The sequence below is a fragment of the Orcinus orca genome, chromosome 2 (genome assembly GCF_937001465.1).
Source record: "Orcinus orca chromosome 2, mOrcOrc1.1, whole genome shotgun sequence".
Taxonomy (NCBI): domain Eukaryota; kingdom Metazoa; phylum Chordata; class Mammalia; order Artiodactyla; family Delphinidae; genus Orcinus; species Orcinus orca.
The window spans coordinates 194798381-194822776 of NC_064560.1; positions in this window are offsets into that span (position 1 = coordinate 194798381).

Consider the following 24396-nt stretch of genomic DNA (forward strand, 5'->3'; position numbering starts at 1 on the left):
ATGTGCCACTCTGGCCATCCCACAGGGCCTTTGCACATGCTGTTCCACTGACCATGAGCAGCCTCTTAACCATTTTCACCTGAAAGACTCCTACTCATGCTTCAATATCAGCTCAGATACTATGTCTGGAAATCATCCTTGAGCCCCCAGGACAGGGTTAAGACTTTCTTCCCCTTGTTCCTAGCATCCTACACTTCTCTGCCATAGCATCTGTTGCCCTCAATGATTGCTTGCCTCTTTCTTGATGCATACCTCACTAAAATTTAATTTTCACAAGAGTTGGGCTGTATTTATTATGAGCTTTGCAAAACTCTATCTCCTTTAGAACCACGTTTTGATCACCTCTGTACCTACAACAACAAACACAGTTCCTGGAATGTGGTAGATGCTGCAGAAAGGTTTCACATGAATGAATGCATAAATGAATTAATTAGATAATGAAAATGTACAGGTGTGTAGTAACCCAGAAGGCTAAAGCTCAGACCCTTCTACCTGGCAAAGGTCCCTCACAAAGGAACCAAAATTTATTACGTAAGAGTCAGGCCACTGAAAGTAGTAGACTCCGTGGACAGTGGGTAGGAAAACCGCTACCTCAGGGGTCTGAAAAAAAAGCTACATCATTGCATCGGCCCCTCATCTTTAGACTTTACCCTTGTTCCTTCCCATTTATTGCTGCATCTGATGGTTTGACTTTCTGGAGATTCTGGAGAAAGCGTCAGAGAAGGTGAGGGTGTAAGGAGAGTGTTAACACCTGGAGGGGGTCACACAAGAGAGCCAGAGATGGAGAGAGGGACGGCAGGGGGCCTCTTCCTGCAGCTGAGCTGGCCCAAGGCTTATCTGGCCAAGGATCTCAAATGCACCAGGCCAGCTTCTCCTTGGCTGGAGTTTCAGAATATCCCATGCCCTACAGCCTGTGTCTTGAGAGGGGATGGAGACGGCAACCTCTGATGAACGGGCTCCGTGGAAAGCAACAGCCACAGCACACAATGAAGGAGGCAGAAGTTTACCAACAGATAGGACTTTCAATCTGCCTGACTTCTATCCCGGAATAAAGGGGCATCTGTCCAGCCTCCCGTATTCCAAGGTTTTCCGTTTTGCTTTTGTTTGTTTGCTTTCAAGAAGTTTGTACATAACCCAGTGTCCAGGCCATAAAGGGTGACTCCGGAAAGATCTCTTTGGATTGTGACCTGGTTGGCAGCTCGCTGCCCCAGGGCAGTCCTCATTCCCAGCCAGAGCTCTGCCATTAAGGCCTGGAAACCCACAGACATAATAGGAACCAGGCAGGGAAAGTGAAGCTGAAACCAGGAATGTGTGGCCGAGGCTTCCAGCTCTGCTCAGCTGTGTGAGGCCCGCTTCTGTCACGCATTGCTGCAGCTGGGATGCTCCAAACGAGTGTGTTGGCAACGGGGCGCCTGGGCTCGGGCTTCGGGGCTTTCTGGGTGCCTTTGTCCAAGCTGACAGCCGCCAGGGACCCCTCCCTGGTTCCTAGGAGCCAGCCTGGTGTTGAAACCCTGGCCCCGTGGGACTCAGCCAGAATGTGAGCAATGGATTGGAGACTCCCAGTCTATTCTTCAGCTTGGTCCTCCCAGGCTTTTGGAGCAAAGGGGGAGGGAGAGGCCTGGATACAGTAGAATAATTTTGGCAAAGGGCTCCCTCCTATAGGCCTGCAGAACTCGAGGTGTGACTCATGGACCAGAAGGAAGCAGGCGTGGACACTGTCTTCCAGGGTGGTCACCTGAAGGAACCATGGACAGAAAATTAATTGGAGGCTATCAATCTAACTTCAAAAGTCCCCGCGCAACTGTACTTGGAAGAGAAAATGAACAGCGAAGATGGTGTTCAGCAAGACGGTGGCCCGATTGTCCCTCATCTGTTCCAATATTTGCCAAGAGGCATGAGCTACTAACCTGGCTCCTCTCTGCCACCACACGCACGCCATCTCGGAACTTCCAGGTTGCCGAGGGGCTCAGTGTCAATGCCATTCAGAAGCACCATCTTCTAACCTTCAGTCTCCCTGCAGATCAGACAGCTCTTGCTGCAGGCTGCACTGCCCATCACGGAAGCTCCGTGCATCCAAGGCAACACAACTGCTCTGGGCAAGGTGTGTCAAGGTGGGAGGTGGGGGACTGGGGCGAGAGCTTTGGAAAATGCTAATGTGGTTCAGATCATGACTAGCCCTCAGGACCTGAGGGGAGCAGAGGCTGAGGATGGAGACGGGGGTGTCTTCAGGGCCTGGCAACATACGTGGCACTAAGTTACGTGAATGGTCTACCCGTAGCTGGATTTTTCTCCTTTTTGCTTCATGTCTTTTACTTTGGGTTTGTTCTTCCATGGAAAAGCTGGTGTGATTCATAAAACAGAGTCGTCAAGTGAATTGACAACATGCATAAAGGTGCTGTTTTATTACCTGCATGCTTGTGTATATGTGTATGTGTGTGTGTGTGTGTAGAATGGATATAGATTTGATAGGTAGATAGATAGATGATAGATAGATAGATGATAGATTTCTAATCATTATATAAAAGAATTGATTCTCATTGTAGAAAATTTGGAAAATATCGATAGGTAAGAAAATGCAAATCATTCATGATTGCATCACTCAGAGATTAAAAACGATTCATATCTTAATGTACTTCATTCTTTTAGCAAATATTATTTTACATATTTCAGATCACACTGAATAAACGATGGTACCTGGCTTTTTTCAATTAATGTTGTATTGTAAGTAAGTTTTATTTTCCCCCTTCCTTGAGACCTAATTTTGTTTCAGGTTAATTTTCATTTTGTTTAATAAAGACAAATAAAGAAAGAAAGATTTTTCATTATATTTGAGAGAGTAAGACAACAGAATTCCTGAATTACTTTTAGATGCTTCAGCTGTTGCTATTTGCCCACTCTCTGGGTTTCTACAGCCTATTGGTAGTTTGAGCAAAAAACAAATCACATGCTATCCATGCCCACGCTATAGGTCAGTTGTGTGAAAGGAAATTAGCCATACTGAGCTGAAAGGTAGTCTGATCTCAGAAGAGTCATGTGATTCCTCTGTCAATGGAAACTTAGGTTGCTTCCATGTCCTGGCTATTGTAAATAGTGCTGCAGTGAATATTGGGGTGCATGTGTCTTTTTGAATTATGCTTTTCTCAGAATATACGCCCAGTAGTGGGATTGTTGGGTCATATGGTAGTTCTATTTGTAGTTTTTTAAGGAACCTCCATACTGTTCTCCACAGTGATGGTATCAATTTACATTGCCACCAACAGTGCAGTTGGGTTCCCTTTTCTCCACACCCTCTCCAGCATTTGTTGTTTGTAGATTTTTTGACAATGCCCATTCTGACTGGTGTGAGGTGATACCTCATGGTATGTTTGATTTTCATTTCTCTAATAATTAGTGGCGCTGGGCATCTTTTCATATGTTTGTTGGCCATCTGTATGTCTTCCTTAGAGCAATGTCTATTTAGGTCTTCTGCCCACATACACACAATGGAATATTACTCAGCCATAAAAAGGAGTGAAACTGGGTCATTTGCAGAGACGTGGATGGACCTAAGGTATGTCATACAGAATGAAGTAAATTGGAAAGAGAAAAACAAATATCGCATATTAATGCATATACGTGGAATCTAGAAAAATGGTATAGATGATCAAGTTTGCAAAGGAGAAATAGAGACACAGACGCAGAGAACAAATGTATGGATACCAAGGGGGACAGGGAAGGTGGGATGAATTGGGAGATTGGGATGGACATATATACATAATTGATACCATGTATAAAATAGATAACTAATGAGAACCTGCTGTATAGCACAGGGAACTCTACTCAGTGCTCTGTGGTGACCTAAATGGGGAGGACAGGACATCCAAAAAAGAGGGCTTATATGTATATGTATAGCTGATTCACTTTGCTGTACAGCAGAAACTAACACAACATTGTAAAGCAACTATACTCCAATAAAAATTAATAATAAAAAGAAAAGTCATGCCAGGCCCATGGAGGCAGAGAAGTCTGATGCCACAAACATCCAGGGGACAGAAGAAGCCATGGGGCGTGGGAGCCCCTGCTTCTGACAACTCTGGGGGGAGGTTACCGGCATGTTTAACTTCTCATTAGCTGTTTTATTGCTGTGTTTATTTGTTTACTCTAGTATGGAAATCCACAGGTAAGTGATAAACTTGCATTCCAACTGTAAGTAAACACGGTGTTTCTTAACCAAATTGAAAACATTCAGACCACACCCAGATAGAAGTTTGGTGAGGTGTTTTCAGTTGGTCATGCCAAAATGAGACAGGAACATTTTTTTTTCTTCCTTGTTGTATGTGTGTGAAGTTTGGGAGAAGGATATACAGGGGGTGTGGGGTAGTCGAGCAAAAGGAAAACTTAATCCTACTGTGACATCAAACCTTTATTTCATTTTGCCAGAATTGGTTTGAAAAACAAAACACAACAAAACAAAAAAGCCCTCTGCTTGGTTGAGCACCCAACTTGCCAATTTGTAGATCTGCCCATAGATGTGCAGATACATAATGGCTCATTTTATCCAAGAACACTTGGGAAAATTTCCAGTGATATTCTTTCAGGAGATGCTCAGTGTTGTACACCATGCCAGACAGGTGCTTCCAAAGATGAGTTACATCCTAGACCTGCACCCAGGAACTTTGTAACTATGTATCAGTGAAAAAATGGGATAAATGGTGGTCAGCTAAGGCAGACATATAAGGAGGAAATGATTTCCATTTGGGGACATCAGGATAATTTCTTATATATCTTAAGATAATTTCTTAATTATCCTTGTATATTCTAAAGGATAATTATTAGACCAAGAGATGTTAGTGAAACAGATGTGGATTTTGGTGTTACTTAGATGGGTGGCCTTAGACGAAGGCCCTCCTCCCTCCATACCTCAGTGTCCCCATCTTTAAAGTGAGGCCAGTGCTAGTTTCTGCCTGTGAGGCTATTGTGAGAGGTCAATGCGACCATAAGTATCCTACCTGCATATATCAGGTACTCACTAAAGAGCCATCAGAAAAAAAGCCATAGTTGTCATTAAACCAGTGAAGGACTTCATGTGACCATAGCATGTCTCATTCTAATTCACAATTGTCCTGGTAACATCTCCCATATGTGGCTGCCACAGCCCAGGCATCACACCTGAAAAGGAGAAAAATCATCACAACACCTGCACATTGAGCATCTTCCAGGTGTCACTCTCAATGTATTTTCTCTCACTAACAGTTAGAGGTGGCAGAGGTTTGAGAGGAGGACCTACCTGCCCACACTCACACACAGAGCAGGAAATGAGTCCAAACTGAAACCAAAGCCGGCGGAAGTCTGGTCCTATGTTCTGGGTGCCACAGCGCACTGATTCTCATCCGGTCTCTCGCTGGATTGGTAGTGGATTCCATGAGACAAGGCATGCAAGGCAGCCAGTGGAGGACCAGCTGCTGCTTATACCTACCAGGCATTCTTCCCTTCAAAGTTACTGGGCACACACTATGGACCAGGATAGCTACTGGGCACTGGGGGGTCAGAATCAAATAAATCCCCATCATGTTTTAAAGGATTCCGTAATCCAGAGGAGTGAAGTCTGTGTAGACAGTAAACGAAGCACAATATAATGCGGATTGGGGGAAGGATGCTTTATACATCTCCCAACCACTTCGTCTTTTGTCCTGGTCTAGATCACTCTCCTGCGTCTCACACCTCTTGTGTGTGAGATCCTTGTTTGGATAGAGCTTTGGGCTTTCAAGTCCCCTTCGGCCTTTTCCCACAGCATTCTCTGCTTACTTCTGTCCACAGGGCACACTGAAGTCCTTCCTCCAGAAAGATTTTCTCCTTCCTGAAATTCTAGTGAGAAGCTATACAGCCCACTTTTGAACATACACGTGCCACTTTGCTCCAACAGTTGTCTTGCACCTCAGTCTTGTCTTATTCTTATGGTTCTGTTGATGATGTAAGGTTATAAAACTCACGAGTTTCTGTTTCTCCCAGCAGAGTCATCAGTGCACAGTAGGCAGTTAGCAGGTGTGTTTTGATTTACCAACTCTGAAACCTCCTGAAAGGGAATCAAGGAGGTAAAGGCACCTCTGGAGATCCAGGAGCTGGCATTGTAGAGCCCAGCCAATCGAAGTCCACAGATCTCGAACAGCTTGCATGCCAAAAGGGGCTGCTGAGATGTGCTCAATCAATGAGTCAGATCCAATAGAGTCTTCAGGACTCCGGATGAGCCCTGTTCAGTGTGGCGTAAGATGAGGGACAAGGGCAAGCCTGCGGTGTGTTGGAAACAGAATTCATCAATGCAACCTCTCCAGATGAGCAGATCAGCCCTGTGTTGGGATAGAATGTTGCCGAAACAGTCTCCTCTGTCTAGGTGGCCAAAATGATAGGGTTTTATCTGCTGATACGGATCAGATTTGAAAGCAGATCCCTTTTCGCCCTTATTGACTGATGCATGTGTTTTGCAGACTCATAACGTTTCTTGTACTGTCAGGTTGGCTTGGTGAATCTTTGACTGCCAGTCTCCATCAAGGGAACAAAGGGTACTCCCATGCTAGTGGCACTGACCCTTAAGCAAACGGTTGCTTCCTCCATCAGCTATGACTCTGGTCTTTTCATATCCAGACTCAATATTTTTACCATTTGGGCACTGACTCATTTGAAAGGGTGAGACTTGCAGACTTTGCCATTAGCCCAGGCTCTAGGAAGCACAGAGGTGCAGTGCCAGTTCAGAGTCTTGGTGGTTCTGCTTATAACCCAACTGAAAGAAAGAACAAGATTATTTTTTTAATTGAAATATAGTAGATTTAGTTTCTGGTGTACAAAAAAGTGATTCAGTTATACATACATATTCTTTTCCATTATGGCTTATTACAGGGTATTGAATCTAGTTCCCTGTGCTATACAGTAGGTCCTTGTTGTTTATCTATTTTATAAATAGCACTTTGCATCTGCTAATCCCAAACTCCTAATTTATCCCTCCCTCACCCTCTTTCCCCTTTGGTAAACATAAGTTTGTTTTCTATGTCTATGAGTCTGTTTCTGTTTTGTAAATAAGTTCATTTGTGTCATATTTTAAATTCCACATATAAGTGATATCATATGGTATTTGTCTTTCTATAAGAAAGATCTAGATTAATGTTGGTGCCTAGAGATCATGGTGGTCCCTTTGGAGTGAAAGCAGTGAATATGTGTACAGATCTGGTTGGAGGGCATATATATTCCCTTTGAAAGGGAAATCTTTCCCTTTGAAAGGTTTCTCTTGGCAAAAATAAAACCATAGGAGGGAGTAATCTTGTGCCCATTCATTTAGCACAATCTGCTTGCATGGCAGATGTGTCAGGAACCATGTGGAGGGTTAATTAGGAGTCAATTTATAGGGCAAAGACTCTGTCCTTAAGATGCTCAGGGCTGGACATTAATCCCAAACTCTTAAGTTATCCCTCCCCCGCCCACCTTTCCCCTTTGGTAATCATAAATTTGTTTTGTTTTCAAAGTCTGTGAGTATGTTTCTGTTTTGTAAATAAGTTAGTTTGTGTCATTTTTTTTTAGATTCCTCCTGTAAGTGATATCATATGATATTTGTCTTTCTCTGTCTGACTTACTTCACTTAGTAGGATAATCTCTAGGTCAGTCTATGTTGCTGCAAATGACATTATTTCCTTCTTTTTTATGGCTGAGTAATATTCCATTATACACATGTGCCACATCTTCTTTATCTGTTCTTTGTCAATGGACATTTAGGTTGCTTCAATGTCTTGGCTATTGTAAATCGTGCTAGTGAACTAGCACGATTTACAATAGTGAACATTGAAGCAACCTAACTAGTAGTGAACTAGTAGTGAACATTGGGGCGCATGTATCTTTTTGAATTATGGTTTTCTCCAGATTTATGCCCAGGAGTGGGATTGCAGGATCATATGGTACTTCTATTTTTAATTTTTTAAGGAACCTCCATACTACTCTCCCTAGTGGCTGTACAAACTTCCATACTACTCTCCCTGGTGGCTAACAGTGTTACTATGTATAAAATAATCAACAAGGACCTACTGTATAGCACAGGGAACTCTACTCAGTATTCTGTAATAACCTATATAGGAAAAGAATCTGAAAAAGACTGGATATATGTATACTTATAACTGAATCACTTTGCTGTACACCTGAAACTAACACAACATTGTAAATCAGTTATACTCCAATATAAAATAAAAAATTTAAAAAAAAAGATATTGAGGTCTGCCCACCAAGCTTGGGATGACCATACTACATACAATAAAGGAGGGTTTTATAGAGCCCCATGAGGTATGGAGTGGTCCAGGCTTTGAGGTCAGGCAGAAAATGGGTCCCAAGTCCCTGTCTACCCTAATTTAGCTATTTGTCCTTGGGCTCAGTTTTGCTCCCCAAATCTTTCTGAATTTGAGGGGTTTTTTTCTTCTGTAAAATGTAATATTATGTAAGGTATGCCAAGCACTTAGCACCTAACCCAATACCCAATACCTGCTAAACATATGTGAGCTTTATTTTTACCATCATTATTTTATTACTTTCATTATCATCGTCATCATCATCATCATCTTCTCTAATTAGTGGATGAGAGATGGCTTCACAGTAAAGAGATAATCAAGTAAGATTTTGAAAGACATGCAGGGATTGCTAAGGTGCCTGAAGGCAGAAGCACATCCCAGAGAGAAGAGTTTGTGCAAAGACTCAAAGGTATGGGGGGTGGGGGGACTGGGCTACTTTCAGAGATAAGCACCAGTTGAAATACTGAAGCAAAGGATGGATTTCTGGATCACCTGGGGCAAAAGGTGTTGGCATATAGGTCTTTGAAGAGGTGAGGTGTAGGCTGATAGATGGTGATCAAACCATGAGAAGTCTTGAATGGGATGCTAAGCAACTAAGTAGAAGTTACTGATGACATTGGACCAAATCTTAGCATGGTGGTCAGAGTAGAAACTGGGTTGGAGGAAACTTGGAGATAAGCTCATCTAGACAGATCAGGAAGAAATGGTACCCAAGGAATGCAGTTAGTACTGAAGGCAGCCAGCCATCAGAAATGCAAGACAGGTGGCTAAGGTTTATCTTCAAAGGTCATGAGATGGATCTCTTACCCCCTTGCACTCTGAAAAGGCCTTTGCCTTCTTTAGTTCATGAAACAATTAAAAAGCTTCAATTTGGATTTTTATTTGCAAAGCAATCTATGACTGCAAAACTGACAACATTCTTGTCAGATTTGAATTGCGATTCTTTCTCCTGATCTCTCAGTTTGGTGGCCACGGGTGAGTTGAATCCCATATAGCTAAGAGAATCTGCTTCCAAGATAATCTGCTTTCTAGCAAATGGCATCTGTCAGTCCATATCTTTTAGAAAGCCTGAAATAATTATTTTGGGGTAAGAAAAAAAAAGAAAAAAGAAATAGTATAGAATTTCTTCTTTAAGTAATGGAATCTCTGGTTCTATTTAAAAGAGATTTTAATTTAAAAATGCATGATCCCAACTTTTCAGGAAGATTTCTACTGTGTAATGTAACAAACCCCTGAAATATCACTTCTAGTTTATTCATAACTGGTGCTAGGAATATAGAGATGAAAAGAAAAAAACGTTGTCCCTGCCCTTAGGGGGCCAATGTCCAACACAGGACACAGACATGAAAGTGCTCAAATGAAGGTGATACAGCAGCCAGAGTGGGAGCCCAGAGAAGCAGCCTCATCTGCCTGGGAGAAGAAGGCAGAGCTTTTGTAGGTAGATGAAGAAAGCCTTCTATGCCATGGTGGTGGAGATATATTTGCCATATGGACACCATATTTTCTGAATCAAAATCGGGATAGATGATCTGACACAATGTCTGTCGATGGGACAGAATATTTGAAATCAAGGCTGTCCAAGGAAACTCAGGACATATGGCCACCATAACCGATCATTACTGTGCATACGGGAGGGCATGGTTTGATCCACAGAATAACCAAAGCCAAGATTCAGGCAGACAATTTACATTAATGTTTAACTGCAGATGTGTAAGAACTATATTTCCTGACCTTATCTACCAGAGTAGGCAAAGGGTAGGGTGCTAATGAATTCATAGCAATCCTAGACAAAGCCAGGCATGCCAGAATGTTAGAATGACAGGGCTGGAAATACCCTTAATGACCACCTGGTCTAAACTTCACCCTGCTGCTCAACTAGAGAAACTGAGGCTCATGCCTCAAAAGCATGTATCTGCTATGGGCCAGAGCCAGCATTGGGTGTTGTCCAAAGCTCACCTAGGTGCTGCAGTTCTTTAGGGCTGAATTTGGGGATGTTCCAGAAAATCCCGTGAATTATTAGAAACCCCCAAATGCTGGCCTTGACCCCACCAAGTTGACATTCAGTAGCATACCACCTTGACAAACAACCAGGGCGCCCTATTTGATGACCTTGAACTCACATCTCACCAGGATATAGATGAGGATCCCAAGCTGAATATCAACACCAGAACATTTAAGATGCAGAGGAGGTGGTTGTGACAAAAGTTGGCAATGCCACAGAGTCCCAAGGACACTAATTCTCTTACATTTTGCTGACAATTCTCCATTGGTGATGAAGTAGTAACAGAAAGAAGGTTCATAGCAAAAGAGTGGAGTATTTACTTATGAGGGTTCAGGAGTCAGGAGTTCAGTCTCAGCTGAGCAAGTAGAAAATCAAAAGTCCACATGTGTCTCTCCAAGATGGCTCCAGGAAGTATAGGTACCCACTCGATAACTAAACCCATTGATCTCTAATCCCCTATCTTTCTGACTTGGGAAGGGACTGAGCTCTAGAATTGCATGACTTTGTACCTTCACAGTCCCTGCAAAATGTAAGATACCTGCCCAGCATGTGAGAAGTGTAGACAAAGAAATGGCTTTTTACCTGGGGCTGACGAATATCAGCCCAGAGCTCTGAGATTAAAATGCATGGCAGACATTCTCCTCCTGGTGTGAGTTTGGGCTGGAGGAATGGTGATTAAAAAGGACCAATGGCATGGCCTGTGCTTGGGCTACATGCATCTTCTTCTGGAATTCCAGAACAATTTCACCTTGGGGATCCAGATCTATTTGTGGGCATGTGGTACAGGCTGGAGACCACCAGTACATTTTTTTCCTTTTCCCTTCTTTTATCTTCTCTGCTTTCCTTTCCTTTGCTTCACTTCACATCCCTTTGCTTTTCATTGCTCCCTATCTGGACTGACATATACTACTGACTCAAATTAAGTATACATTGTTCCTTGGTCTAGGTGCTGTTAGGATCTAAGATACTCTCTAGATACGTTGATCATTCTTAGCCATCCATCTATGGGTCCACCATCTACTCATCTACCCATCCATCTCTTACCATCCACCCAGCCAGGCATGTATTCACCCTTACCTTCAGTTCAGATCAGCAGGCATTTCCTGAATCACAGTTAAGTGTTAAGAACCCATGTAATCCCCTCTGGCAACAAAGATAAATATGACCTAGACCTTGATTTAGAGATGTCACTCATAATCTAGAAGGCCGACTTGTAGTTATGTCTTGATGAGTGCTATAAGGGCTTGATAAGGGCAGTGACTGGGGTGTATACTGTGCAGCCTTTCAGTGAACAGAAGTTGGCCATTTGAAGGGAGAGGGTGGGCAGAAAACACTAAGTTGAGGGTTGGTGAAGCAAAAGAACAGAGATAGATAAAACTACAAGTTGCTGGACATTTCTAGAGGGAAGTAGAGGCTGACAGTGCCAAGCTGGAGAGCTAACAAGGGTCCATGCCAGAGCAAAAACTATAAGCTACCAACCATTCCAACAAGTGTGGCTTTTTAACCTCATCCTGTCATACACTTAGGGTGACCAAATGTCCTGGTACCCTTGGGACTAAAGAGATTCCCAGGATGCAGGACTTTCAGTTTCAAAGCTACTGCACTCTCAGGCAAACCAGAATGATGTGTATGGTGGGAATATTAATGACCCCCAAAGATGAGCAAACCCTAATTTTCCAAACCTGTGAATCTGTTACTTTCATGGCAAATAAGACTTTGCAGATGCAATTACATTAAGAATTTTGAGATGGGGAGATTATTCTGAGCTACCCTGGTGGGTTCAGTGTAATCACAAGCATCCTTAGAAGGGAAAGAGGGAGGAGGGTCAGAATCAGAGGAGACGTAATGATGAAAGCAGAGGTCAGAGTTATGCCATTGCTGGAAGGGGCCACAAACCAAGGAATGTGGGCTGTCTCTAGAAACTGGAAAATGCAAGGAACACATTCTCCTCCAGAAGGTACACAACCCTTCTGACACCTAGATTGTTGCCCTATAACACCCATTTTGGACTCCTGACCTCCAAAACTATAAGAGAATAAATATGTGTTGTTTTAAGCCACTGAGTTTATGGTAATTTGTCATGGTAGCAATGGGAAACTAATACACTCTACTTCTCAAAATATATGTCTAAAAGGTGGGTACAAGTGGTGACTTGCTGATTTTCCATTGCCACTGGCAGACCCTGGTTTCTCCCAAAGTACTATTATTTTATTAAGTACAGGGAGATATTGCAGGAAAAAACCCAGAGCACTTTGAAATGCCAACCATTTACTGATCACCCCGGCATGGTGGGAACACTAGAGTGGGATTCAGGATGCTTTAGTATCTCTCTGGTTCTGCCTTTCCTGCCTCTGTGAGCTTGGCTCACTTCCCTGGACCTTCTGGTTCTTATTTATCTCTAAGACAAACTAAATGATATAGGTCTATCATTTCAAATTTATAAAGTTTTTACATATTATTAAGTGACCATGAATTCATAATGTAGTATTTATGGTTGAGCATGTATTTTCAAGGGAAAGGTAACATTACCCCCAAATGGGCTAAAACTGGTTCTTGGGGGAATAGGGAAATTTTACTCTACATTTAAAGTACAAGTATACAGACAGTACATAACCAGGTATATAGTATATCTGTGGTATTAATATTTCATGCAGGGTGATTAGGAAAAAAATGTCAAAAAAGTCTCTTTCTGAGTATTCTAATGAAAAGAAATAATATCAAGAACCTCCTATCTAGTGAATGTACATCACATATTGCTATTCATTGACATGTACACACGGCTATATTTAAAATAGGTAACCAACAATGACCTACTGTATAACACAGGGAACACTGCTCAATATTCTGTAGTAATCTAAAGGGGAAAAGCATTTGAAAAAGAATAGATACATGTATATGTATAATTGAATCACTTTGCTGTACACCTGAAACTTATGCAATGTTGTTAATCAACTATGCTCCAATATAAAATTAAAAATAATTTTTAAAAGTATTTTAAATGGCACAGGGAAGATGATGGATCAGATAAGCTACGGAACTTTATTGAGTCAGACTGATATAAGTTTAATTTCATCTTTTCACATAACTATGTGGTCCCCACGAACTCTGAGCTTGGTCTCTTTATCTCGGAGAGAAAGAATCTGCCTAGGATTGTTGTTGGTGATCTTTAATTATATAACATAGATACAGAGATAGATAGACTGATGGCTATAGAGTGGATTGATAGATACAGATATAGATGATATAGACAGACATAAACACACAACTGCACAGAGTACAGCCCACAGTAATGACCCTCTCCTTTTCCTTCTAATATTTTTTCTCCTTAGAAAAAAGTCCTCTTGGGACCCTTCCCTTGCTGTCCCTCACTGATGTCCACTGCCACATACTTTTGCCCATAAAGTGAATCAACAAATGGAAACCACCAACTTCATTTGAGCCCAAAACATTTGTGTTAGATTATTCCAGAGCCCAGGAAGCAGACAGCACTGGGATAGGTTGACCCCCTTGACCAATGATGAAAAATAAAGCCCACAGGGTGCCTTGCCCAAGCTCCCCCTGTTGGTCAGTCCCAGTGCTGCAACATGGTCCCAGGGTTTTTGACAATGACCTAATCCAATTGCAGCTGAGGGTTCAGCACAGAGGGTCTGTTTTGCCTCATATCCTTGTTGCTTATGCTTCCAAAGACAGACTTTGTGTGGAATCTTCACATCTGCCTGCACCAAGACGTGATAGAAGAATGGACACCCTGAGGCTTGTTGCTGTTAAAATGACGCCGTGTCATGACACAGTGTTCCCTTTATGAATACCCACTGGAGAAAAATACATATCCGGACCCAGTATGGAGGGGATAGAAAGGCATCTTAGGGACATATTTTTCTTCTTTAATCTGATGACCATAATGGATCGCAATTCATCCTGTTTCCCTCTTTGCTCAGGCTTCAGGAAACTCAGAGACAAATTTGTGTTACATCCCTAACATTTGTGCAGGGTTATCCTGTCTTTTATCTTATTTTGTTTTTATTTTCTTTTTTCTTTTTTTTTCTTTATCTGTTCTGCTGTTCCTCTATCCTTCTGAGAACGCTGATAGTCTAACTTGCTCTCTGGACAATTAACTCCAGCATTCATTCCTGGTAGAAGACTACACTATTCTCTCCATTCGACTTCATTTCTGACTACATCAAGGGTTGTAGACCTGCCTTTCCACACCAAGGATCGATGTTACACTTAGATGGTGACCCAGAAGACATGGTCCAGAAGATCCCACTTGGACCTTGCTTTTTACTTACACCTACCTTCAAGGATTAACTATTCAAAGCTACTTGAAAGAGAATGCTGGATTGAACTCAGAGAATTAAAGCCTGGTTTCAAGTTCAGACCAACAAATATATCTTGACCACTTAATGTAGGTGCTTTTGAAATGGAGCTGAATGGACCCTCTAGTTCTGGAGCCCATAAGGTGGTTGGTGGGCAAACAGTTCAGTGCAGTCTTACAAGTGTCATGGCAGGAGAGGTGCCATGGAGCTCTGGGGACACAGTGGAGGGGCATGTTTGCAGCCTGAGAGAATCAGGCGACACCTCCTGGAGCTTCCCCCAGGCATTTGAGCTGGATTTTAAAAGACAGGAAGTTGCAAACATGCATCCACATGAAAGCCTGCACACCAATGTTTATAGCAGCTTTACTGATCACTGCTAAAACTTAGAAGCAGCCAAGCAGTCCTTCAATAGGCAAATGGATAAATAAAACTGTGGTACATCCCTACCCTGGAATATTATTTGGCAATTAAAAGAAATGAGCTGTCAAGCCTTGAAAAGACATGGAGAAATCTTAAATGAATATTACTTAGTGAAGGAAGCCAAGCTGAAAAGGCTAAATACTGGATGATTCCAACTATCTGACACAGAAAAGGCAAAACTATGGAGAAAATAGAAAGATCAGGGGTTGCCAAGGTTTGGTGGCAGGGAGTGTGAGATCAAAACAAACCAAAACAAAACACAGGCAAGAGTAAAAAGGTAGTCAGGTAAAAAACATTCCAGTTGTTGGCGATAGTGGGAACCAAGATACAATACTGGAAAAATGCAGAGCCTACTTCCATCAGGACAGGAAGTGTTGTGTTGTAGAAACTAAAATATTAGGGAGGGATATGGAGGGTGGGGTAAGGACAGTGAGAAAGTGAACCAGACCCTAGGAACCTGGATTTTATCCTTTAAGACAATGGCAATGTTTAAAAGAATTTAAGCACAGATGTGAATGGACACACTTACTGTCACCTGCCCACCAAGAAGAGGTGGATTTAGTATAAACACTCAACTTTGACTTCCTGCTCTGCTCTTCCTCTCAGCATTGTCAGTATGAGAGACCTTAAACAAATACATGTTTTCACATCTATTCTCTGAATTATATGTCACCAGAAATGCCAGTGGTTGGTGGGGCAGCCTAGAGCCAGGCAGTATGGGAGTCAATAAGACCAAACATATGGCTTATGGAAATCAGAAGTGTTTATTGTGAAACTACTATGTGCTGGGAAATTGCACATCCTCTCCCCCGACTCCTGACCTCAAATCAAATGCTCTCTCCACTTCTACTTTAACTTCTTTCAAACTTGGTGTTCCACCTCTATCCATCATATTTAAAATCTGCCAGCCTCTGCCCATGAAGCTGTTTTTTGGTGCATGTAATACCACTGCAGGAAGGGCTAAGTACCGGCAGGACACTGATTATTAGGTCACTACGTTTATTTAGACTTCTGCAACCATAGTCTCTCAACACTATAGCTCATTATTAACCATTTGGATTAGTTTCCTAGGGCTGCCATAGAAAATACCACCAACTGGGTGGCTTAAAACAAGAGAACTTCATTATCTCATAGTCCAGGAGACCAGAAGTCTTGAAATTATGGTGTTGGCAGGGTTGCTTCCTTCTGGAGGCTCTGGGAGAATCCCTTGCATGCCTATCTCCTAGCTTCACGTAGCTGATGACCATCCTGGGCACTTCTTGTCTTGTGGCTGCATCACCCAGATCTCTGCCTCCATCTTCACATGGCCTTCTCCTCTTTGGGTCTCTTCTGTGTCTTTGTGTCTCAAAGCTCCATTTCCATCTCTTTTCTCTTACAAGGGCCCCAGTCACTGGATTTAGGGCCCTCTCTAAATCCAGGATGATCTCATCTCAATATCCTTCACTTAATTATCTCTGCAAAGACCCTATTTCCAAATAAATTCACAGGCACCAGGGGTTAGGAGCTGGTCATATCTCTTCAGTGAACACAATTCAACTCACTTCACCATTTCATAGATGACCAAGACAAGGTTCAGAGTGGTTAAGTGACTGGCCCAAGCACACAGCTAGTCAGCAGAACAAAGTAAGACTGGAGGACAGCTCCTTTGATTACAAATCCCATCTCAGAAATGATTATCTCTGGATGTGGCAACTGGCTCTGAGATGTATGCATAGCATTCAGAGCCAGTGAGAATCAAGGTTGCATCAGCTGGAACTTCTGGGAAAGAAAAGCATCCTTTCTCTTCTCTGTGAGTGTACTGGTTATCTATCGCTGCATAACAATTTCTCTCAAACTTATTGGCTTAAAACAACAAACATTTTTTATCTCACAGGTCCCACGGGTCAGGAATCAGCTGTGGCTTCACTGGGGCTTCTGTTTCAGGTTTGCCCACAGGCTGCCACAAAGGCGTTGGATGGGCCTGCAGTCATGTCGAGGCTTGGCTGGAGAATGGTCTGTTTCCATGTTCACTCGTGGGCTTGTTGGAAAACTCAGATCCTTGCAGGCTGGTAGACTGAGGGCTTTGGTTTCTCGATGGAAGTTGTCCAGAGACCATCCTCAATTCCTTGTCACAGAGGTTTCTCCATGGGGAAGCTCACGTCGTGACAGCTTGCTTATTCAACAGCAAGTAAGTGGAAAGAGCCAGAGAAGATGTGTAAGGACAAGGGAGAAGTCATCATCTAGTATAACCTAACCTTGGACATGAAGTCTCAATCCTTAAGTCACTAAGTCCAGCCCGTATTCAAGAGGAGGGAATTGCACAAGGGCATTAATACCGAGAGGTAGGATCCTTGTGACCCATCTTGGATGCTGTCTGTTAGAGAGACTCACTGAAGCAGACCTTCGATGTTCTGTGGATGGTGCTATGAGGGGGAGGACTAGGCAACCATTTTGCTCTGTTGAGGGGAGAGCTACGGGGTTCCCAGGAACCATGGCATAGGGCCTGGCAATGCACCAACATCAGAGGACACAGAAAGAAGAGACCCAGAAGAACCAGGTCCTTGGCAATATGATCAAGCCTCTTTTTTTGTTTGTTTGTTTTTGTTTTGCGGTACGTGGGCCTCTCACTGTTGTGGCCTCTCCCATTGCAGAGTACAGGCTCCAGACTCGCAGGCTCAGTGGTCATGGCTCACGGGCCCAGCCGCTCCGCGGCATGTGGGATCTTCCCGAACTGGGGCACAAACCCGCGTCCCCTGCATTGGCAGGCGGACTCTCAACCACTGCTCCACCAGGGAAGCCCGGTCAAGCCTCTTGATCAAGCCTCACCTGAAGTCAGAAAGCTCTGAACTTTTCAGAAGACACTGAGTCCATAAATTTAATTTACAGAAAGTTTTAACAGATGCATGACCCTGCATATATATACAGTCAAGGTGCAGAAGAGAACTCCCTGAGTTTATTTGCCTCTTTAGATAGGTTACCAAACACAACCCTGTTTCATCATTTGTTATCATTTGCTTGCTAATTACCCACATCGGTTTTGTGAGCTGAACCTGGGTGGCCATCAGCAGCCTCGTGCTTGGGTTTTTATCTGCATCTGTGTTCACTTTCCATGGAAGGACTCCTTAGAGTATATCGGGAGCCCCGAAGTCAGGCAGCTGATTAGGTTAAGGGCTGTCTACACCAGAGCACAGAGTCAACATCCCCCCCGCCCAGGTCCCAGGGACTATTTCTTTTGCTGTGTTCACAGGTGGGTGTTTAACAAAATTAGTAATGAGATCTCGCCTCCAAATCCCTTCTCCCTGGTGAGTTCACTGGGGGGAATCAGCTGGTCTGAGGAGTGCTCATGTGTTTTTCAACTGATGTTGCAATTCTACCATCACCCTGCTTTGCCCCTCCACCTCTACCCCCCCACACACACAGCTAACCATTAACCTGTCTCTTCCTGTTTCACTGAAGAATTTGTCAACAGTGGCTTTGCCCCCCATCCTCTCTCTCTCCCTCAGACTCCAAGCGGCACCGACTTGTAGCAAGTCACAGGGCCATTATGGAGGTGTATTTGTGATGTGGTCCTTTTTACTTCTAAAGAATCTTACATGGTTCTTTAATCTTAATATGAGTTCCCCCTTCCTTCCTCTTACCCAATAAACAGTGTCAAATCTAGAGGCTTCAAGTTAGTTTTCTGATGAAAATTACAGATGATGGAACCACACTGTGCGCTTTGGGGACCGTGACCCTCTCCCAGGTGGACACTTGGCTCGCCCACAACCTGCTCCGCCTTGATCAGAGAGGTAACAAATAACTGTTCCCCAGACATGTAGCGTGTGACTCACGAGAAGATAAAGTACGGGGGGGAATAACAGGAAGGGTGTGGATTTTATTTTGTCTTTCATTTTTTTCTTTTCCCATTTTATTTGTAGAATTTTAATGACTAGCTAGTAGTCCCTTTTATTTATCTACTTTCAAATTTTAATGAATTCTTCTGGCTATAATTACCTAATTTCTGTATTTTAAATGACTGGACTCATACAGTTTGGAGCAAATTTTATCTTAACGTGATGGTATCATATAGTATCAAATACTGTGTAGGTATAGATCAATCAGTAAGCAAATTCAGTTCTTGTGAGCTGAAGTTAGTTGTTAATTAAGAGGCATTGACAAAAGGAGGACTAGGGTTTATTGCTACTCTCCCAGGATAAAAATCTACTTTGAATTGGCTCAATTCTCCTGTTGTTTCTTTATTAAGTAGGGAAATGGCTTAATACTGTTAGGAGTGACCGTTACAAACAGGCTCGCTCCCTGTTTCAATGGATTTCCGCTTCTCTACACATCATATATTTAACACGGAAAAGGGGGTCTTAGTGTCCACTCAAGCCATTTAATTCTGGAAAGTTCACAGAAGATAAGTATCAGGGACGCCACTTCTGACAATAGTGAAAAATAAGATCCTTCCCTTATATGGATGTGGGTAATAGGATTGGGCATTTCAACTTCTAAAGTTACTTGGCTGTTTAGGATGATAGCAACATCCCTCTACTAGGTACCACTCTTTGGTTCTTTGCCTGGTGCTTCACTCCCATCAATCTGGATCCTCACAGCATTGCTGCAAGGTGTGGGCTAGGATGCCCACTCCACACCAACTTGAGAAAACTCAAGTCCTTTTTTTTTTTTTTTTTTGGCTGCACTACCCAGCATGTGGGGTCTTAGTTCCCCAACCAGGAATCGAGCCGTGCTCCCTGCAGCAGAGTCCTAACCACTGGACCACCAGGGGAGTCCCGAGGAAACTTAAGTTCCGACAGATCATATCACCTGTTACAGTCACATATTTAGTCAAGATCTTAAGCCAAAAATGTCCAATATTATGCGTTTTTGTCCCCACTGCCTCTCTATTACACTATTGTTTATTAATTTTCCCTTTTGTAACACTCACACCAAATCTTTCTCACGTTCTGTTAGGCAAGGCTCACTGGATTAAGAAAGACAGTTGCTTGAATCTCCTCATCTTTTCCTGAGGTTTAGGCAGAAGCAGGCATGGATTTCTTGAGACTAGGACGCCCAGGTACAGGTGACAAGGGTCCAGGTGAGACCAGAAAGGGCAGGAGGTGAGGTGACTAATGGACTCCCACCATCCGCCCACCGGGAACCCAGGGGGCCCAGGGGCTTGGAGTTGTTAGCCAGCCTAAAGGAGCATTTTCAACTATCCCAGGGGAGAGTCATTTAGCCAGGATAAATAGGCTGTTTAAACTGACCATATTTTGTGTTAAAACCAAGGGAATTCCTGGTTCAGCCTACCCCATCTTTCTTAAGCTCACTGGGTAAAGAAGATGAAGAGGAAACACAGGAGTCTCCAAGTGGCCTTTGTGACCAGAGAAGCTGCCAGAAAGGGGTTCCCGGAGAGCCCAGTGGAAGGCTTACACTCAGGAGGAGGGGGGAAGGGGGAAGGGTGTACAGGGCAGGTAATGGTCACTGAACCCAAAATGATGAGGTTATAAAAAAGGTGAAGAAGGAAAGAGGAGGGCCACAGGGTGGGATGTAACCATCAACCACAGGACAGTGTGAAGACTGCTTTGATAAGGCAAGTTCAGGCCACTCTGAGTGACCACCTGGCTGGGGAGGAGAGGGGTTGGGGTAAGGGTGGTGGACAAGATGGCACGTAGCTGAGGCTAGAAGGCTGCCAAGTGCCAAGGAGTTAACAGGGCCAAGACTCAGGGGAGAGATTTTTAGGAAGGGGGGGGGCAAATGTGCAGTGATCTCTTTAAATCTTCATTTAAATTTAATTTAAAATGTAAATGTAAAATAATTTAAAATTAAATTGAAATTGAAAGAAGAATGCCTTTATGAATTTTCAGAGTGACATTTTTAGACTCTCCATGACCCAGATGGAATTACACCTCCTCCAGGAAGCCTTCCATGATGCTCCACATCTCATTCTCCATCTCTCAGCATTCTCTGGAAACTCACAAATTGTATTCTGATTTCTATCTAGACCCTCTTGTTTGATGTGGGGGTGATAGCCCCAGCTCTATAGTGAGGTCTTGGGGAGCCATATTCTTACTGGCTTCTCCCAACAGATTTTGCTCATAAGAGCAGCTGAACTTATGGTTCTTAATGACTAACTCTTTAAAAATACTAGATTTCCTGTTATAAGAAAAACACAACACAAAATCTCACTATGACATATTTGAAATTTCATTTTCTTTTAACCAAATTTCCTGTTCATTTTTAGTTTAACAATTTAAACTCTTTAGAAATTGCCTCTATATCAATGTATAAAAAATCCTAAACCTCAGGTTTCCAAGATTTCTGAAGTTAATCTGATTTATTTATATAGCACGTTCAAGTTTACAGGAAACTTATGGAATCAGTTTTTCCTTCACAACAGACTGGATTTGTATTTTCTACCTATTTCACAGATGAAGATGCTGAGGCATAGAGAATGACCAACGGTGAGCTCAATAAACCACAGGAGAGGAAATGGACCCAAGCTACCTAACATCATGCTAAATCATGCTAAAATCATGCTAAAATCATACCTAAAATCATGCTCATTTTGCTGTAATACACTGGCTCTTATTTTGTCAAATTTTACTATAAAAGCAGATACAACCACATTTATTTTAAAACATTAACTGGAAACCCAGTGCAATGTGGAAAGACAGGCACCCACTGGGACTGAGTGATGCATGAAAAAGCTGTGTTGTCTTGGTGGAGGGGTGCAGATGCATTTCTCATCCTTTCTTCTCCCTTTTATTTTATTATTATTATTTTGGGGAGGTTAGGTTTTTTCCTTTTGCTTTTCTTTTTTATTGAAGTATAGATGATTTACAATGTTGTGTTAGTTTCAGGTGTACAGAAAAGTTACTCATATATATATATATATATATATATATATATATATATATATATATTTCAGATTCTTTCCCATTATAGGTTATTACAAGATAGTGAATATAGTTCCCTGTACTATACAATAGGTCCTTCTTTCTCCTCTTTTAAGAAGAAAAATTGTGTAGCGAGGTATTGTGCTTTCCTTACACTAAGTTCAAGGTGTTGCAAAGAACTATTTGGAAAGGAACAAGGATGGTAGAACCACCTGTAATTTTTATTTATTTATTTTAACATCTTTATTGGAGTATACTTGCTTTACAATGGTGTGTAAGTTTCTGTTGTATAACAAAGTGAATCAGCTATACATACACATACGTCCCCATACCTCTCCCCTCTTGTGTCTCCCTCCCTCCCACCCTCCCTATGCCACCCCTCTAGATGGTCACAGAGCACCGAGCTGATCTCCCTGTGCTATGTGGCTGCTTCCCACTAGCTATCTATTTTACGTTTGGTAGTGTATATATGTCCATGCCACTCTCTCACTTTGTCACAGCTTACCCCTCCCCCACCTGTAATTTTTAAATCAAAAGGTGTTAGCTATAAAATGTTCAAACCTGCAGACCAAAATCACTGTTGAGACCATGATGCTTTCGAGTAAAGAGGAAACTTGGAAAGAAAACTCACGAGGAGAGTGACCAACAGTTGGCACTCAAGTTTCAAAGTAATTTACCAGCTGGGAAGGACAATGGGATTTGAGGTGAACAGGCTGAGCTGGAGGTGACAGCACTGTCCTGAGTCATGCTGCCTTCTGGGAGAAGGACAAGGGCTGTGAGCTCCTGAGCCAAAGGGGATCTTTCCCGGCTTTGTAGTTCTATTGAGACGGCACCTGGACTAAGTCGTGCCGCTTTGGGCTGCATGGCAAAAGGAGGATGCATGCAGATTAGAAGGCATTCAGCCAAAGGATCCAAGAACAATTAAAAGAAGAGTGAGATTACCTTTCACGGACAGATACAGAGACTGCCTGTACTTACTCTAAATGACAATAGCAGGAGACCAGAAAGATAACTGAAAGATCCTGAAGATCGAAGGGCTAGAGAATTTGCTCTCTCTGTCATGAGGGTCTAGAATTGCAAAAACCAGGACAAATGTAGGATGCTAAAATGCAGGTTGCTTGGCAGAAACAGGGAAGTTTTAACAAAACGGGGAAGTTATTTTCCTAGGAAGAGCTCAGAGTTAGGGAACCATTCAAAATCTATTCTTAGAAACTCAGAAACTGTATTTGTAAGGGAGGAACCATGTGTGGATCTGCTAGCATAGATCATCATCGATTACTATGACAATGCGACATAAAATAAAAAAGCTCTGTGTTGATCAATCATGTGTGCATTCTACAACCAGAGCTTTGAGAATAGAAAAAGGGCACCTAAGATTCTTACAGCCATGACAGAATAGAGAGTATCTCTTTGGAAGAAATTCTGGCATAAGCTTCAACGTGAATACAGGTACATTTCTGGAAGTGTGAACTCAGGGATATTCAAAGAGAGAAGACGAGAGAACCGATTGGTGGGGAAGAAGACCATGTTTTGAGGCAAAGTCCTGCCAAATTAATTCTGTAGCCGATCTCAAGAAAAACTGAGACCTTTAATAATTTGTTCAAAATACATATTTCCATTCATGTTGCACATCCCTTCATGGGACTGGGAGTTTAGTGGTGGACAAGGGAGAAGGAACTTTCTAAGAAGTAAACTGTATACTGATGTCTGAAGTTTGGCTAGGAGTTAAAGAAGGTTGGGAAGAGAACAGCATATGGGAAGGCTGAGACACAGAGAACAGAGCCCAGTGCAGAATTAAGAGGAGTCCAATATAGCTGCAAGGCCCAGAGGTGCAAGACACACAAACCCAGAGTTTATAACTCAGGTCAAGATATTTGTGAACCATGCAGAGGCTTTTGAACATTACCCCCAAACCAGCAGGGGAAACATTGAAAACTCTCAAATAGAAAAATGACATGATAAACTTGGTATTTTAGAGCAAACATCCTGGCTAGTAAATGGAGAATGGATGGGAAGGGTAAAATACTAGAGGCAAGGAGGTAAAATAGGAGTTTGTTGCAGAAGTCCAGAAAAGAAACAATGGTGGCCTAGACGAAGAGATGGAGGATGGTGATGGATTGAAGAGACTGAACAAATTTGAAAACTATTGTAAAGGAAGCACCCAGAGGCCTTGCTGCTTAATCAGATGGGCAGGCTTATGTCCAGGGAGGCCTCAGTAAAGATGTCTAGGTTTCTCATTCGGATATTGAGCATGTGGTGATTCCATTCATGAGAAAACATTGAAACGGAATAAGGATTTAGGGGTGTGTAGAGAAAGAAAAGTAAAATCAGTTTGAAGCTATTGAGTCTGAGGGCTCTGGGAAATGGCCAAGCCTCAGGACAGGCATCGCATCTGTGAATGGAAAGGTCTGGGGTGTAAAGAGAGGCAAGACTAGAGATGCAGCTCTGGGAGGCTTCAGCACATGACTGGTCACTACTGCCTGGAGAGCAGAGGGATGACCAAG